This window comes from Mytilus trossulus, chromosome 3 (genome assembly GCF_036588685.1).
Source record: "Mytilus trossulus isolate FHL-02 chromosome 3, PNRI_Mtr1.1.1.hap1, whole genome shotgun sequence".
Classification (NCBI taxonomy): Eukaryota; Metazoa; Mollusca; class Bivalvia; order Mytilida; family Mytilidae; genus Mytilus; species Mytilus trossulus.
In genome coordinates, this window is record NC_086375.1 from 28,734,483 (window position 1) to 28,754,332 (window position 19,850).

The 19,850-nt window shown below is 35.1% G+C and overlaps 1 protein-coding gene across 9 annotated transcripts in view; it reads right to left on the reverse strand.

Moving 5' to 3' along the window:
• Window positions 1-19,850, reverse strand: part of LOC134711167 (uncharacterized) — a 431,307-nt gene that overhangs the window by 329,852 nt on the left and 81,605 nt on the right. The window lies entirely within an intron of this gene.

A 19,850-nucleotide genomic window follows, 5' to 3' on the forward strand; every position in this document is an offset into this window, starting at 1 on the left:
GTTTTATCAATATTTTTTCCGGTATAAAAAACATGCTAGGCGAGACATTCGACAAAACTATGATTTTCACAAAAATACGAGATTTTTTCGTTTTAAATTTTATTTCAGAAACAAAAATTAGATAGACTATAGTTTATCAAATGACATTTCATATTATATTGCAGATGAATATGTATTCAAACTGCATTTTTCTAACAATATCGTCAAATAATGACTTATATTTTTCCCCCCTTTTTTGCCGTTTGTAGAAAAATGTAACCATTTCTCAATTTAACGACCAGGCAATTCTGAATGAACGATAAAATACCTTTCAAATGATATACCATATAGCCGTGTGTTAGGTAGGTGCATTTAAAACCTTCGAATCCTTGTTTTGGCGGTCAACTTTTGATGTGTTGCAGTTATTCGTTCATGCGTTAAAATTTTACTATATTTGATTTCTTCGAGTAGTTTTTAACATTTATATCGTGTTAATAAACGATTTTTAGACACTGCCATCTTTGAGCCATTTAAGTATTGCAGTTGTTCGTCACTCGTAAACTATTTTTCTATATTTGATTTCTTCGAGTAGTGTTCTTGTTAACATCGTTTTAAAAACCGAATGTTAGACACTTCCATCATTGAGCCATTTAAGAAAATTAAGTATATGAACAGAAATTACAAAAATGATAGGAAATAAAATTACAATTAAGCCGCCAAGTCGAAGATATTGTGCAGACTTCCTTGAATCATCAGCACACCCTTTAGTGCTCATGTATAATGTCGTTTCTTTTTTGTTGACATATATTGCGTTCTTCAAAAGTAAAAGTCGTTCGGCTAGTGTTGTATCTGTCCAATAAGTGTTATCTTTTTGCGGACAATATCCACAATTGCAAGAGGAATTGTCACTTCTACCAGAATCTGTTACTGTTGATGTGGTTGTCATTTCCGTTACACAGTCTGAATATGAAAACACTGACATAAGCATAAAGATATTTAGCAATTCAATCAATATGGTATCGTTAAATATGTGATCTATGTGTTCCCGTCTATAACAAGTTCACACTTTGCCAGATGTATGTTATTGTACCATGCTGTCTCTATTTTCCCCATTGTTTTGAATTATTTATTTGAACGGATTAATGTTTTATATCAATATGTCTTATCTTTGTCTTATCTTATATTGAATATTTTAGTTTTTATACCATCATGAGATTGGATTTCCTAAAGATTCATGATTAAAACGAAAATAGTGATGATAAACAAATATTTCTTAATATTAAGGTGTTTATTATTATAAATTCACTTGCTTTTTACAAATGGTAAAACGTGTCATGTCGGTACAATACAGTTAGATAGAAGACAATTTTCTCCAGCTTAATATGAGATATAAATGATCGACCACACTTGCGGGAATGAATCGTATATTTTGATTTAAAAGATTAGAAGATGTGGTATGAATCTCTTAGTTTGGCCAGCCTGCAATAGTTCAGTTCGACTTCGTTGTAAACCAGGATACCATGTCCCCCTTTTAACCCTCTGCTGACAAACTCATACAGGTCTAGGGTATAAGTGCTATCGGCCATTGCAAAGGCAATAAGTATCTCTAACTATGGTATCATGGCCCACGTGGGGAATCTCTTAGTTTGGCCAGCCGTCAATAGTTCATTTTAAATGTGTGATATGCCAGGGTACCCATCTTACCCTTTACTGACAAACTCGTACGGGTCTGGGGCATAAGTGCTATGGGCCATTTAAGAGGCAATACCCACCTCTACCTCTGGTATAATGGCTGATGTAGAGAATCTCTCAGTTTGGCCAGCCGGTGATAGTTCAGTTCGACTTCGTTGTAAACCAGGATACCATGTCCCCCTTTTAACCCTCTGCTGACAAACTCATACGGGTCTAGGGTATAAGTGCTATCGGCCATTGCAAAGGCAATAAGTATCTCAAACTCTGGTATCATGGCCCATGTGGAGATTCTCTTAGTTTGGCAGGCCGGCAATAGTTCATTTCGAATTTGTGATATACCAGGGTACCCACCTTACCCTTCCCTGACTTACCAGTACGGCTCTAGGGGATAAGTGCTATGGGCCATTTTAGAGGCATACCCACCTTTACCTTCGGTATAATGGCCGATGTGGAAAATCTCTTAGTTTGGCCAACCGGCAATAATTCAGTTCGATTTCGATGTAAACCAGGAAATCGTATCCCCCTTTTAACCCTCTGCTGACAAACTCGTACGGGTCTAGGGTATAAGTGCTACGGGCCATTTTAACGGCAATAAATACCTCTAACTCTGTTATCATGGCCCATGTGGAGAATCTCTTAGTTTGGCAGGCCGGCAAAAGTTCATTTCGAATTTGTAATATACCAGGGTACCCACCTTAACCTTCCCTGACTTACTCGTACGGCTCTAGGGGGTAAGTGATATGGGCCATTTTAGAGGCATACCCACCTCTACCTTTGGTATAATGGCCGATGTGGAGAATCTCTTAGTTTGGCCAACTGGCAATAAATCAGTTCGATTTCGATGTAAATCATAAAATCGTATCCCCCTTTTAACCCTCTGCTGACAAACTCGTACAGGTCTAGGGTATAAGTGCTACGGGCCATTTTAACGGCAATAAATACCTCTAACTCTGTTATCATGGTCCACGTGGAGAATTTCTTCGTTTGGCCAGCCGGCAATAGTTCATTTCGAATTTGTGATATACCAGGGTACCCATCTTACCCTTTCCTGACTTACTCGCACGGCTCTAGGGGATAAGTGCTTTGGGTCATTTTAGGGGCAAAACCCACCTCTACCTTTGGTATAATGGCCGATGTGGAGAATCTCTTAGTTTGGCCAACCGGCAATAATTCAGTTCGATTTCGATGTAAACCAGGAAATCGTATCCCCCTTTTAACATTATGCTGACAAACTCGTACGGGTCTAGGGTATAAGTGCTATCGGCCATTGCAAAGGCAATAAATATCTGTAACTCTGGTTTCATGGCCCACGTGGAGAAACTCTTAGTTTGGCCAGCCGGCAATAGTTCATTTCGAATTTGTGATATACCAGGGTACCCACCTTACCCTTCCCTGACTTACTCGTACGGCTCAAGGGGATAAGTGCTATGGGCCATTTTAGAGGCATACCCACCTCTACCTTTGGTATAATGGCCGATGGGGAGAATCTCTTAGTTTGGCCAACCGGCAATAGTTCAGTTCGATTTCGTTGTAAACCAAGAAACAATATCCCCCTTTTAACCCTCTGCTGACAAACTCGTACAGGTACAGGGTATACGTGCTACGGGCCATTTAAAAGGCGATAAGTACCTCTGACTCTGGTATCATGGCCCACGTGGAGAATTTCTTCGTTTGGCCAGCCGGCAATAGTTCATTTCGTATTTGTGATATACCAGGGTACCCACCTTACCCTTTCCTGACTAACTGGTACGGGTCTATGGGATAAGTGCTATGGGCCAGTTAAGAGCCAACACCTACCTGTACATCCGGTATAATGGCCGGGTATAAGTGCTACGGGCCATTTTAACTGCAATAAATACCTCTAACTCTGTTATCATGGCCCATGTGGAGAATCTCTTAGTTTGGCAGGCCGGCAAAAGTTCATTTCGAATTTGTGATATACCAGGGTACCCACCTTAACCTTCCCTGACTTACTCGTACGGCTCTAGGGGATAAGTGCTATGGGCCATTTTAGAGGCATACCCACCTCTACCTTTGGTATAATGGCCGATGTGGAGAATCTCTTAGTTTGGCCAACTGGCAATAAATCAGTTCGATTTCGATGTAAATCATAAAATCGTATCCCCCTTTTAACCATCTGCTGACAAACTCGTACAGGTCTAGGGTATAAGTGCTACGGGCCATTTTAACGGCAATAAATACCTCTAACTCTGTTATCATGGCCCATGTGGAGAATCTCTTAGTTTGGCAGGCCGGCAAAAGTTCAATTCGAATTTGTGATATACCAGGGTACCCACCTTAACCTTCCCTGACTTACTCGTACGGCTCTAGGGGATAAGTGTTATGGGCCATTTTAGAGGCATACCCACCTCTACCTTTGGTATAATGGCCGATGTGGAGAATCTCTTAGTTTGGCCAACTGGCAATAAATCAGTTCGATTTCGATGTAAATCATAAAATCGTATCCCCCTTTTCACCCTCTGCTGACAAACTTGTACAGGTCTAGGGTATAAGTGTTATCGACCATTGCAAAGGCAATAAGTATCTGTAACTCTGTTATCATGGTCCACGTGGAGAATTTCTTCGTTTGGCCAGCCGGCAATAGTTCATTTCGAATTTGTGATATACCAGGGTACCCACCTTAACCTTCCCTGACTTACTCGTACGGCTCTAGGTGATAAGTGCTATGGGCCATTTTAGAGGCATACCCACCTCTTCCTTTGGTATAATGGCCGATGTGGAGAATCTCTTAGTTTGGCCAACTGGCAATAAATCAGTTCGATTTCGATGTAAATCATAAAATCGTATCCCCCTTTTAACACTCTGCTGACAAACTCGTACAGGTCTAGGGTATAAGTGCTACGGGCCATTTCAACGGCAATAAATACCTCTAACTCTGTTATCATGGTCCACGTGGAGAATTTCTTCGTTTGACCAGCCGGCAATAGTTCATTTCGAATTTGTGATAAACCAGGGTACCCATCTTACCCTTTCCTGACTTACTCGTACGGCTCTAGGGGATAAGTGCTTTGGGTCATTTTAGAGGCAAAACCCACCTCTACCTTTGGTATAATGGCCGATGTGGAGAATCTCTTAGTTTGGCCAACCGGCAATAATTCAGTTCGATTTCGATGTAAACCAGGAAATCGTATCCCCCTTTTAACCTTATGCTGACAAACTCGTACGGGTCTAGGGTATAAGTGTTATCGACCATTGCAAAGGCAATAAGTATCTGTAACTCTGGTTTCATGGCCCACGTGGAGAATCTCTTAATTTGGCCAGCCGGCAATAGTTCATTTCGAATTTGTGATATACCAGGGTACCCACCTTACCCTTCCCTGACTTACTCGTAAGGCTCTAGGGGATAAGTGCTATGGGCCATTTTAGAGGCATACTCACCTCTACCTTTGGTATAATGGCCGATGGGGAGAATCTCTTAGTTTGGCCAACCGGCAATAGGTCAGTTCGATTTCGTTGTAAACCAAGAAACAATATCCCCCTTTTAACCCTCTGCTGACAAACTCGTACGGGTCTAGGGTATAAGTGCTTTGGACCATTTTAAAGGCAATAAGTACCTCTACCTCTGGTATCCTTGCCCAAGTGGAGAATCTCTTAGTTTGGCCAGCTGGCAATAGTTAATTTCGAATTTGTGATATATCAGGGTACCCACCATACCCTCTCCTGACTAACTCGTACGGGTCTAGGGGATAAGTGCTATGAGCCATTTAAGAGGCAATACCTACCTCTACCTCTGGTATAATGGCCGATGTGGAGAATCTCTTAGTTTGGCCAACCGGCAATAGTTTAGTTCGACTTCGTTGTAAACAAGAATACCATATACCCCTTTAAACCCTCTGCTGATAAACTCGTACGGGTCTAGGGTATAAGTGTTATTGGCCATTTCAAAAGGAATATGTACCTCTACCTCTGGTATCATAGCCAACTTGGAGAATCTCTTAGTTTTGCCAGCCAACAATAGTTTATTTCGAATTTGTGATATATCAGGGTACCCACCATACCCTTTCCTGACTAACTCGTACAGGTCTAGGTCATAAGTGCTATGAGCCATTTTAGAGGCAATACCTACATCTACCTCTGGTATAATGGCCGATGTGGAGAATCTATTAGTTTGGTCAGCCAGCAATAGTTCATTTCGACTTCATGATATACCAGGGTATCTCTTTACTCTTTGCTGATAAACTTGTACGGGTCTAGGGCAAAAAAGATATAGGCCATTTTAAAGGCAATAAGTACCTCTACTTCTGGTATAATGTGGAGAAGTGCTTAGCTTGTCCAGCCGGCAATAATTTATTTCGACTGCGTCGTAATATAACAGAGTACCGCCTTTACCCTTTGTTAACTAACTAGCACGGGTCCAGGGCGTAAGGGCTGTGAGCAATTTTAAAGTGGATGACTACATCTACCTCTGGTATAGTGAGAGTATAATCTCTTAGTTTAGCCAGCCGACAATAATTTATTCGGACTTTGTGATATACAAGAGTTCTCACCTTACCCGTTGCTGACACACTCGTAGTGATCTAGGGAATAATTAATATGGGTTATTTTAAGAGACTACATCTGAACGGCCTGATCTACCTTATTAAGTGAAGACTCCAATTAGTCGCCGTAGTTTTAAATAAAGAAAGGTCATTAATAAAGTAATTGTCAGGGTTTACTTTACTCTTTTTCTTTAATTCTAAATTTTTTTTTGTCTTGTCTGTTTGATATGGATGATAATAGATAGCATTTACGATATGAATACTTTTGAGATGGGACTATATTTGTACAAATTATGGAATGCCCATATGGCAATTAATTCCTTTTTATTTATTTCAGTTTGTAATTTAAAGTTTGTAATGTAAAGTTGTTATTTATGTAAATACTTTGAGAAGACAAGAATATTTATAAGAACTGTTCTTTTCTTTATTTGTTCGGTGTAATGTCCCGTTAAATTTCTATATTTAATCATATTTTTTTTTATTTGTTATTACTTCAGTTTACACTTTTTCTCTTATCACAGAATTCTGATAGACCATAACTTGGTTTTATATTTATGGAAGCATTAACATTGTTTTTATTATATTTACAATGTTGTTTAAAGACGCAGACCTTGCAGAAAACTCAAATTTGATTAATTTAACGCGGACCTCGAAGAAGACACCCATTGACATGTCTGTTTGAAGCAATATCAAATATAAATAGGAACGTTATTTAATCATAATTATCGTTCATAGTTTCTAACAACACTTCTTCGAACGCAAGTCATCTCATGAATATTATTGGCGGCACATGAATATTATTGAAGGCTGGCCTCATTAATATTAACGCCGGCTGCTATCGACGGCTAGCTTCACACTAGTCATAAAACCTGCTCTCCCAAACAAAGTATCTATCGGTACACATCCAACAGTGTCAAGACGTTATAATCAATCGGAGAAAAGCAAGATGCTAGTTGTCTTTTTTTGTGTGCATTAACAGTTAGCATCCAGCAATTTTTATGAAAATTACTTTTTTTGTTGATATTAACGACGTATGTTTTAAACAAAGTTTACACTGTTTAAATATAGAATAGTACAAAGTCGAATTGAAATATCCATGTTTGTTTATGACGACAGATGGCTGCGATTTTAAATGCTAAATATTGATCCCATCGAAAACTTTGTTACTAGTTACCTAGTGACTTCATTCAATTATTTGTTTTTATACGTCCAGTGGCAACTATTGCATAGATACCAAGACTATAACATGTTGTTGTTGGTTCTTGCCTGTCATATGTGTTAATTGTTTTATATATATATATATATAGTAAGCGTTTTAATCGGGATACATATCTCTATAGACTTCGAGCAAACCAGTCTTCAAACTAACTTCTAAAATCAGCTTTGTATTGCGAAGACATTCATTAAAAGTAATTTCAAAATGACATGACAAATCTAGTGAATTGACTACAGGGATCAAACGAATAAAGAATTTAAAATTGTATTTAAGATGCATGTTGTGGCAAGTGTTGTCATTTTTTAAAGAGCCATGTGATCTGGAGCTATCCAACTTTTTATAGTCCAGCAGCTAAGTCCAATATTTTGGGACAATTGATCACTTTATGGTAAAAGCATGAAACTTTGCACAGTGTTAGTTATGATGCTTATGAACATTTTTGGATATGGAGCCATTAAAAAAATACCACAATGGCCGCCAATTTCAAAATGGCCACCAACAGTCATGTAGCAGAGTCCAAAAATATAGTTTAATTTAACATTTGAAAATAAAAGCACAAAACTTTGCATATTGCTAATTATGATGATTATTAATCTTTTCTGAATATGGAACAATAAAAAAAAATTCAAAAATGGCCGCCAATTTCAAAATGGCCACCAACAATCATGAGGCAGAGTCCAAAAATATGGTATAATTTATCATTGAAAATAAAAACACAACACTTTGCATATTGCTAGTTATGGTGCTTATTTATCTTTAATGAATATGAAACAATCAAAATAATTCCATAATGGCCGACAAATTCAAAATGGCCGCCAACAGTCATGAGGCAGAGTCCAAAAAAAATTGGTATAATTGATCATTTGAAAATAAAAGCAAAAAACTTTGCATATAGCTAGTTATGATGCTAATTAATCTTTTCTGAATATGGAACAATCAAAAATAATTGCTTAATGGCCGACAAATTCAAAATGGCCGTCAAAAGTCTTATTATCAGAAACTATATCGTGTATATCTAGAAAGCTATCAATAATCAACAAATATTTATGCTTTGCAAAACTTTCAGGATTTCAGGTCGTCAAATATTAAATTTAATACTTTTTGTTTGTCTTTTTAACTTTTTCGATTCAAGCGTCACTGATACGTCATTTGTAAACGAAACACGCGTCTGGCATACAGAAGTTATATAGAAGGAATATATAAACTAATTTACGATCATATTTCTTACAACATGGCTACTGAAAAGACGTTCAGGGTATCAAGTGTAGAATATGACAAACCAACTAAGTTAAATAATATTGATTGGGCAAATCGATCCTATGCCAAGAATTAATAGATGAAAAACGTATATGCCCATTTGATTCTAAACGTCTCAATGTTGGTGCTGGTTATCAATCTTTAGCTGACAATATTTAGAAGTTTCATGAATTACGATTGATGCCTGAAGGCATTAATGTGTGCATTGAAAACTTATATTTAGATGAGGGATCTGGAATAGCACAGTATTTCATTGACCAAAAGGCATGTTGGCACAAATCTTGCAACTTGAAACTGAACAGGACAAAGTTGGATAGAGCAGAAAAACCAACCTCACATGAAAGAATAGATGATAAAGCAACCACATCTAAAAGAAAACTAGACATAGCTTCTCCGTTCAGTCCATCAGTAACCCGTCTGTGTGCTTTTTCTGTAATGAAAATGGCCAAGAATCCCTTAAACGTTTGGACAGGATACACGTGTGAGAGAATGAGCAGTAAAATTAAATGACACGTTGTTACTTGCAAAGTTAAGTGCTGGTGATCTAATTGCAAAGGAAGCAAAGTACCACTCTAAATGTTTTGTTTCCTTATATAATCGTGCATCTCAAATTGAAATGAAAAATGATAATGTCGAATCTAAGAAGGAAAGTCAAATCCATGGTATTGCATTTTCAGATTGTCAGATCTATGTAAACTTTATACGGAAAGAATAACATGTCTAGGTGCAGATGTTTCATCTCGAGTTAATAGGACTAAAACACAGAATTGTAATTTCCCTAACTTAGATGCTTACAAACAATGTCATTGAAAACATTCTTGCTTTCAAAGATGACATTGGTCCTGCATTGAAGAGAGTCTGCTTAGAAGACTTTGATAATGAGTTTGTCAACATATCAAAAGCAGCTACGTTTGTTCGTAAAGATACTTTCGCATCAAATTCAGAATTTAAAGGAACCTTCCCAAAGGGATATCAGGAAGCTTATGTACCCCAGTCATTGCTTACTTTGGTCAGTATGATTCAATTTGGACCCAACATTCAGGATCGTTCATATTCTCAGTCGACATTAACAATAGCACATCTTCTGATGTATAGTTGTACAAAGAAACTATCCAACCGTCACATGAAAGATCATGAACCTCCAGTTTGTGCTTATTTGGGAATCATGATAAATGTAAGACTAGCAAATGTGATCTAGTAGATACTTTCTTCAATCTTGGACTGTCTGTCTCCTACGACCGAGTGTTAGAAATTTCTACTTCCATGGCCAAGGATGCTTGACATCGTTATGTCAAATAAGGTATTGTTTGCCCTACCAATCCACTACAAAATGTATTTACTTCATCTGCTGTAGTCAACATTGATCACAATTCAAGCAGTATCTCGTTAAAAGATTCATTCCATGGTACAGGTATATCTTTATTCCAACATATTTCAGAGGATGTTCAAGGCGTTGTTCAAACATTTGACCAATCTGAACCTATGTTGAAATGCCAGTCAAAGAGAGTGTCTCTTTTACCAGAGAGTTATTCAAATCTTTCACCAGCTGTACAAATATTCATCGAACCAGATATCCCATTAGTTGAAGGAGAACTTTCAATTGATATGTCCTCATTCCCAGCTGCATTAAAAGGGGAATTCAAATGGCTGAACAGTTGTGGATAGGTTTTGGCACTGGAAAGAACTTTCTATATATTTCAATTCATGGATTGTGCCTTGCTCTAGGACCATTGAAATTGAAAGTCTTTCCACTGTTCCATTCATTTACCGGTTGTGACACAGTCTCAGCTTTTTCTGGGAAAGGTACGAAATCAGCTTGGGATACATGGTTCGTATATGAGGATTTGTCAGAAGCATTTCTGCAGGTTATTGAAAATCCAAATGAAGTGGAAATTTTAAAAGCGTTAAAAGTAATAGAACGATATGTTGTGCTTTTGTATGATCGGTCTAGTACAGCTAACATTGTGAATGAGTTTAGAAAACAGTTATTCACGCAGAAGACAAGAACAATTGACAATATTCCTCCATCACGAGATGCACTTCTTCATCAGTCGGGGCACTTAGCGAACTCCATAATATTATGGAATTGGCTAAATTTGACTGCTTTATGAAAATCCATAATATTATGAGATTAAATAATATTTCCAGTTATATTATGCGTATCCATAATTTTGAATATTATTGAATTTCATAATTATGCATGAAAAAATTAAATTTGATGTGTCCGAAAAACAATGTTTTGGGTACTGCTAACAAGTTCCGTAATTTATTAATCTTAAAATGCTATTTTTATGATCATCTATTGATTATATTCATCCGACAATCGTCGCCTTGCTTACGTCATCATTATAAATGCTTTCGTCTTCAATGTCTTTTATCTAGGACAGTATTTTGTACAAGGGAGACAAATCGTGTCGTCTTATAAGCCATCTTTTTCTTAAATGTATTATCGTTCCTTAAACAATGAATAAATCGCGTTTTAGAAAATAAATGTAGAAAATAAGTGTGTCAGTTGACCTCGTTTTCAATACATTAGTTTTATCAAGGGGAAATGTTATAAAAAAAATAGTACACATCCTTCAGACGTCTTTATAAATTATAAATGACTATGTACACAATAGGTATAGAAACACATTACTTTCACGTGTTTATATGTCTTGATTTGACGAAATTTAATTAATGGTCAGATCCACAAAAACTCATTACATGCAATTGTTATTGTTTCAAATTCAGTTTATGTTGCAGACCGTTTTAATGTTGCTTATGTGTATTTGTGCATATTGGGTTAGGTGGGTACTTTAATTCGAATACACATGCATACAACGTATTTTTTCTGTCACCATCAAATTTGAAATGTTTCTTTTCAAATCCTTTAAAATTAAAATTGTGTCTGTAAAAGAAAAGTTTCTTGTGTTGTCTTACATGTAAATAAAAATTACATCTTAGAATAAAAATCGAGACATCAAGACAGAATTTTAAAAAAAATCATAATCTATAAACATAGGCAGGTAGAAATTAGATATTCATTTTGATGTATTACCAATAAATATTTATTTCGACGTCGGTCAATATTTGATGATAGATACACCTGAGTATTTAAAACAGCACTATGACATTTATGATTGTTATTTTCCTACATAACACGTTGCATATCAAAATTCAGTTATTGTCCATTTGACTTCTATATATCTGCAGAAAAAAATTCTTAAAAAAATAAGATAACATATTGGTTCTTAAGAACCACAAAATTAATGTATATACAAGTATAAAAACAGCAGAAGAAATAAATTGTAAATATTAAACTATTTCAATGCGAAGCAAGGTCATGTAATACAATATTATTTAGTTCAGCAGTATGATTAATTGGTAAGAAACAGATGACATAATTTACGTTTGATATAAAAATTTATACACATTGCAGAATGAACTCATAATATTAATGCCTAGTTAAAATTATATCACAACGTACTAATGGGAGTGCAACCTGTCAAAATAATCTTTTGGAAATAAAGATATAAGTACTGTATGAAATGTGGATGATGACTTATGCATGACGACATTTATAATAGACTTTTATTTTTGTTTGTTAATATATAATATTAAAATCGAAAAAAAAAAATTCTATTTCTATTTATCCAAATTTATTCGTTGACTTCTTTGCACATCATACTAGTCAAAACACGAAGTTTGTTAGTCAAAATATAATATAGAATAATATAAATGAATATATTAAATATTAATAATATAGAGATTTGAACACTCCAAACAAATATCAATCATTACGTGTTAATCGCAATTCATTGAATTGTAAATCAGTTGATTCAAACAATAAAATATAATATAAAAGCTACGAGAAATGTTGTATAAAGGTTTAAAAATTGTTCTATTATCTCGGCTAATATTCTAAAAATATAACACCTGTATTCCTTAATTTCTGAATTAAGTAGTATTTTTTTATTGAGAGTAATGACTTATTGCTCCGGATTCACAATAATATGTCCGAGTAGGACGTCATGTCTAATTACATAAAATTTAGATCGAAATAGGGAATATATGTAAAAGAGACAACACTCCAGCCAGAGAGCAGACTACCTATTAAGTTTACAAAAATGTCGCGCTTACAAAATACTAAAACAATATAACCACTCTCTGTGAAAGATGGGCGACAGATTACAGAGGGACAGTCAAACTTATAGATCGAAAATAAACTGACAAGGCTATGGCTAAAAAAGAAAAGACAAACATTCAAATAATAGAACCTAATACACAACACAGAAAGGTAAAAACTGAGCAACACGAACCCCAACGAAAACTGTGGATGATATCAGGTGCTCCGGAAGGGTATGCTGATCCTGATCCACATGTGGCACCCGTCGTGTTGCTCATGTTATTACAAACCCGGTAAATACTTTAATTCGGTATGTCATATACGTGAAAAGGAAAGGGGGTTTTAGTTATGAAATAAGGAACATATCCGATATCATCTGTAAAACGGTTAATCCATAACTATCATTTATCATCTACAAAATACCACATTTAATAACCATACTCTATCGACACCATTCAAACTCTCGTTAATGGTCATCTTTGAAAAACTAAAGCTAATGATTGAAAAGTTTTGAAGAAGGCTTATTTACTTTGGTAAAGTGCTAGTTACATTACACCATAACGAATATTATGGTACACCATAATTTAAGATATATTATAAAAATCAATAATATTATAAGATAGCATAATGTGTGGATTAATATTATGAAATCAAATAATTTTGGAAATGCTTGTAATGCATCAACATATTAAAAAATCGATCATATCGTGATAACGATTTTATTGGAATATGTTTTTGTTTCGGTAGACATGTCTATCATTTGGTGCTCTCATAAGATAAACACTGGCAATGTTTTGAATTTGACATAGGTAACAATTTATTTAAAAATAAACAATTTATCCGCCATTTCTTTTACTTTAAAAAAAATCAAAACTAAAAAACAGGCAAAGGATACCCAGAGGACATAAAAACCCACAAGTCGAAAATAAACTGACTAAGCCATGGCTAAAAAGAAAACAAAAAAACACTCTGAAAACAGTAAACATTTCAGAAGAATAAAAAAACGTAGACAATTTCATCTAACATTTACAACATACCCAATTTAATAACCATACTCTGTCGATGTACTCTTCGATTCTATTATATAAGTGCATTAATCTTAAAGCAATGTACTGATTCGTTCATTCAAATAAAGCAGTCAATATGAAAGTTTCGACACCATTCAAACTCTAGTTCATGGACATTTTTATAAAACTTAAGTTTGTGATCAAAGAGATTTGAAGAAGGCTTATTATCTTTGGTAAAGTGCTACCCAAAGTATTTTTTCGTGAAAGCAGCATACCATCCGTATATACATTGAACATCCGTTCTGTCCGGACATCTTTTTTTCATCGGTTAGGCGTCCGTTCGTGCTATCCGGTAAGGTGTGACCGAAGCACGAACGGACGCCTAACGAATGATAATAAAAGTTGTTCGTTGACAGAATTGTTATCCGTTGGGAGTCCGTTGATGTACTGACCGAATACAGCGGACGTGTAACGGATGCCTTACGGACACATACCGGATATGCAAAGTACGAGAAACGGAAACGTACCGGACAGAACGGATGTCGAACGTACATCCAACGGAAGAGTACCGTATAAAACGCACACCTAACGGAAGCGTACCGGATAAAACGGATGAACAATATATACGTATATACGGAAAAATAAAAGGCAACAATAATAATAATACATGTACATCGCATACATATTCAAAAACTGTTTTTGGTTTATTCTTCAAAATACCGCATAAGGTCAGCGTCTGAAATAAGAGCTGCTTGATTGTGAAGAATCGCCCTTACTTTAAGGTTGATTATGAATAATAAGAATTCATGAACCTTAAGAAATCTTACATACCAATAACTGGCATTTCTGACGCAAAAATTTCAATTGGCATATATCCGTTTCAGATCCGTTGATCATCCGTTTTATCCGTTATACGTCCGGTAGAAGTCCGTTTCTCATTCGTTCAATATCCGTTGTATCCGTTATACGTCCGGATGAAGTCCGTTGGTGAGTTTATCATCCAGACCACCAACAGATCTATAACGGACATGTAACGTATACAAAATGGAAACGAAACGGACGAGTACCGTACAAAACGGACGCCTAACGGACGTTCAACGGACATGTTATCCGTTGGACGTCCGTTCAACGTTTTGAATATGCTCAAAATATTCCACCGGACAGAACGGACGTCGATGGATAAAACGTACGCTTAACGGACATGCAACGGATATGGACGGACGTCTTAAGAATAAGAACGGACGTCTAACGGACATGAACGGATTGAAAAAAGGTTTTCCGTTAGGCGTGCGTTCGAGCTATCCGGTAAGATGTGACCGAGGCTTTTCTTGCATCCTTTTTTGCAACACACTATAAAACACGATTTTACATTTCTAGCGATAGACTTTACATCTACAGCGCTTGAATTTAAATCTTAAGCGCTACACTTTATACGGATTTGGCTATACTTTTTGGACCTTTTGTATTATAGCTCTTCGTCTTTTTCCGTGGTGTTTTGTCTGATGCTTGGTCCGTTTCTGTGTGTGTTACGTTTCGGTGTTTTGTCGTTGTTCTCCTCTTATATTTAATGCGTTTCCCTCGGTTTTAGTTTGTTACCCCGATTTTGCTTTTTGTCCCTGGATTTATGAGTTTTGAACAGCGGTATACTACTGTTGCCTTTATTTATATTATTCAAATTTCAAATATTTTGGCCACGAGCATCACTGATGAAGAGACATGTATTGTCGAATTGTGCATCTGGTGCAAGAAAATTGATACCGTTAATTTCATTACTACCACTGGGTCGATGCTTCTGCTGATGGACTATTAGTCTCCGAGGGTATCACCAGCCCAATAGCCAGTACTTCGGTACTGGCATGAAAATACGGATTTTTTATGTTTTATTAAAATTTGCTATTACAAAATTATAGAAATTGTTTACATATCCAGCGCTAGACTTTACATCTCTAGCGCTAGACTCTATATCTTTAAAAGACACTTTATAATCTGTGTGAGACCAACAGGGCTTCGTACTTTAGAGCCTCTAGTTATTTATTATAAAGAAATCGCATGTATAGGCGCACCTGTATTCTGGTTGATATTCGCATGTGTTACGGAGAATATATCTCCCAATTGAAACTATAGTCCGCGTTTGTATGACAGTTATGAATATTTTTGATATTTTTCTCATAGTACTTGTTATATGATATATTTTATAACAATTGCATTAGGATTTTTTGTAATTTCACGTTTAAATTTGCAAAAGTATTATCTCCTCTAAAGCAGTGACATCGAATGTTTGCTTATAACTAATTTTTTTATCCAATATTTACAACATTTATTATAATTTCACAACATTGTTTTCGCTGTAATAAAAGCGAACTGTTTACGTCTGCAACATTAGACAGAAAATTTCACACTAAGTTAACCTGATTCCCAGAGATGATAAAAACAATGTAATTAAATATCCACCAGCTGCATTTGCAGACGACTATTATTTGAACTCTTAATGACTAGACTGACCTACTGAATGTGTCATAATATTTAGGAATCCCGTTAAGATTAACGTTCAACTTTCTACACTGTTATAAACTATTTAAAAAATACTGTTAGTTTTAAAAGAAATTGTAACTTTGTTTCAACATAATTCATATTGTACTGAAAAATAACGATTAGATTAATTTAACTTGCAAAATTAAAAGTAAAACTATAAAAACGAGTTCTACTCTACTTAAATTCAATCATACTCCTTCAAACTATTTAAAACTAGTAACTATTGTTTTTCAATAATTTAAAACTACTTAAGTTAAGATATCTAATCGGGTCCTACTAAAAAGCGTCGGGAGCGCCCGGGGAAAATATATAGAGATGAATGTTTCGATTTTAACAATAATATATGAATACTATTTCGAAAAGATAATAATGGATCACAGTTTATACTGAAGATTTATAAATCGTTAAACACCGACAGATACGTTTCTCAAATTTTCCAGATAAATATTAATTTTATAAAATTAAAAGAGTTGCACATTATTTAAGAACGGTAAAAGTAATTGAACATGCAAGTGTTCACCATGCAGTTGCGAATATTAGACCTCGGGCACTGATTTTTTTTAAACTAACTAAATATACGTTTTGATCGAGGACAATATCGTTCATGATTCTTCTATATACTTATATTTACCAACTTATATACAATTTTTAAATCTAAAATGTAAAAGTGCAACAACACTATCTACACACTTTAGATTTAGCATCGTAAATATCCCCATTTATACGGGTGAAGCACGTAATGTTTTTTTTTTCATTCAGGAAATCACTTATTCTCCCGGGCTTTTTTTTTCTTTTCTCGGGCGCTCTCGGGCGTTCCCAAGCGCTTTTTAGTAGGACAGATCTTATGGTATTATTTATTTATCGTAGGACATGTAGAAAAAAATCCGTCCTTTCGGATAAGTAGTTTTATACATATCACCCCAAGGTTATCCTAGTAACGTGTCCAGTAACGAGTAGCAGCACAAAAACAATTAAATGGTGGTGTCAAACTGTCAAATCCAATGTATCTGTGTTTTCCCCCAAAATGTTTTATACGGAGCACTCAGAGGAGGACTAGATAACTTCTTTAACACCGAAAAATATATTAGAAAAAAAAATGAATAAATGATATATTTTAGAAACTGTAATCACAATGACTGACATGCTTGAAATGCTAAATTGGATGCGCAGTTGCTTATTATTTTTTTTTCAATTTCAACCTACCCCATTTTTTTAAAGAAATGAATATATTTCATAGATTAGACTACATCCATTTTTTGGGGTAAAATATGGTTCTTTAACTCCTAACATTGGTAGAGCCTTCAAACACCAAACCCTGGATCAGTGCATTTAGTCTGTTATGATTATGACAGAAGACATGCAAAGAAATGACTAATGTCCAGTGCAATATAGGATTTACATTTTTCCTTTTGGTCAATCATCTTGCAGGGTCCAAGCGAGTTCACCTGTATGTGTGCCATTTGTTTTTTTAATTTCTTTATCAGCTATTGACTTGGTATCTTCTTATCAAATAATGTGTGTAAAATTTAAATCTCATTTAGATATATACATGTTAGTTTCTTACCCTTTCTACTTAACAAAAGCCATTTGCCAATGTAATAAAAAGAATAACTAATCAAAGATTTCAAATAGGCTGCGTGCATTAGCAAATTCATGTGTTGTTCGGTCACTCGTTGAATATTTTTCTTTTTGGATTCTTCGATAATTTATTCTTTAAATCTCATTTTAATTTCAATTGTACGTACACGTACTTATGTATATGTGTTTGTTAACTGGAAAATATTTCTCGGTCTTAAAATCAATTATACGTCGTATACTTTTCTATGTTAAACTTATAGGCACTTTTGTTGTATGTTTATATCATTCGTTTTTTTTTTAGACATTTATTTCTTCCATTAGTTCACTGTTGTAGCCAAAACATATATTCAAAAGGCTAAGTCTAAGAAATCAAGTTGAACCCCATCATGAGTTGAAACATCAATATATATAGTCTTAGGTCTCTACTTTTTATATTTTGTTGTAAGAGATGTATAAATACTCTGTCACGTCCGGTCTGTTTTAGTTAGTTTTTTTTTCTGTTTGTATCGATCTGATGAGATAAGCCATTTTCAACTGGCTTCTATAGTTTGTTCATGTGTTAGAAGGTTGAGCGCTAAAAACATGTTTAAACCCGCCACATTATGTATGCGCCTGTCTTTTGTATAGAACCTGCAATTTAGTGGTTGTAATGGTTCATGTCATTAATTTTTGTTTTTCCCAATTGATTTGTGAATTATGCCGTTATTTTTCTCAATTTAATTGTTTCACTTTTTATTTATGTCGTGGCCTTTCATAATCGACTTTAAGGTATCGGCTTTTGTCATTGTTGAAGCGCAGGTAGGTTAAGGCACTTATGGGTGTTTTTTTCCTTTAAATCGGCCATATTCATTTAATCAGATTTTTGTATTTCATCTTGCCATATTTCGTTACCTCAGTTATAATGAAAAATGTTCATACTGATGTAATAAAAAAATTGAGAACACCGGTTTATGTTTACGCACACCTGTAATTTCATATCACGTGATTTCTGTGGTATGTCTAGTGACATTTACAAATCGGAAAAGCACAAGTTGTTCCTCACCATTAAATTGGGATTTTTTTTTACACATCACTTCAGAAATTAACACACTTTAGAAAAAATGATACTCGCAGACACGGCTACCTCAAGTATTATTTAAAATAAAAAATGTTTTCTGTAAATAGGTCCGTTGTTGTTAAATTGCGTGAAAAAGATCAATTTTGTACATTAATCGTAATCTCTTAAAAATGCGAGTAGCAATTTTTAAAAGCAGAACAAAATTCTGAATAAAATGGTATAGACATCCCGTTATAATAACATATGGAACAACTTGTACTTTGGGATTCTTTATGTTTGTCAACAAAGGTAAAAATTTCATCGCTTGCCGTCAAACGTTCAAGAGACGTCAACAAAACACAAAGGGACGCTACTCTGTAAAGATGCGGGAAATGTAAAAACGAAACCTCAAATCGATATGACTCGCGATTGTATTTACCATTTCTTGCATTATTGCTTGCATTCATTAAAATAACTTACCTTATGTTGGTTAATATACTTTTTAGTATTCCTTGGTAGTTCCTTCAAGTGATTGGAACAGTTTTCACAGACGTATTTTACGTTTAGTACTCATGATATCTAGAAAGTATCTACAATCTAAATGTTCTATCTCGGACAACTGAGGAAAAGACCAACCTGAAGAGAATATCCGTTATCTTCCCTTGTACAGGCTATGAGCTAGTGATAATACAAAATAATTAGCTCTAGTTTGTTCTTGGAGAGGAGTTGGAATTGTCAACATTCTGACAACAATTTTCAAGGAATGAGACATCTAAAAAAGTTGACCATTAATTTGAAAAGATTCTAAAACGTCTATATTTAAGCTTTATATGTGTTAAGAATAAAATTGTGTATGCATATATAAACCATTAATGATATAACTTTACTATCAATATAGATCTATCTAGAGTAAACCTAACTGAAAATAAGCCAATCTGATGTCCCT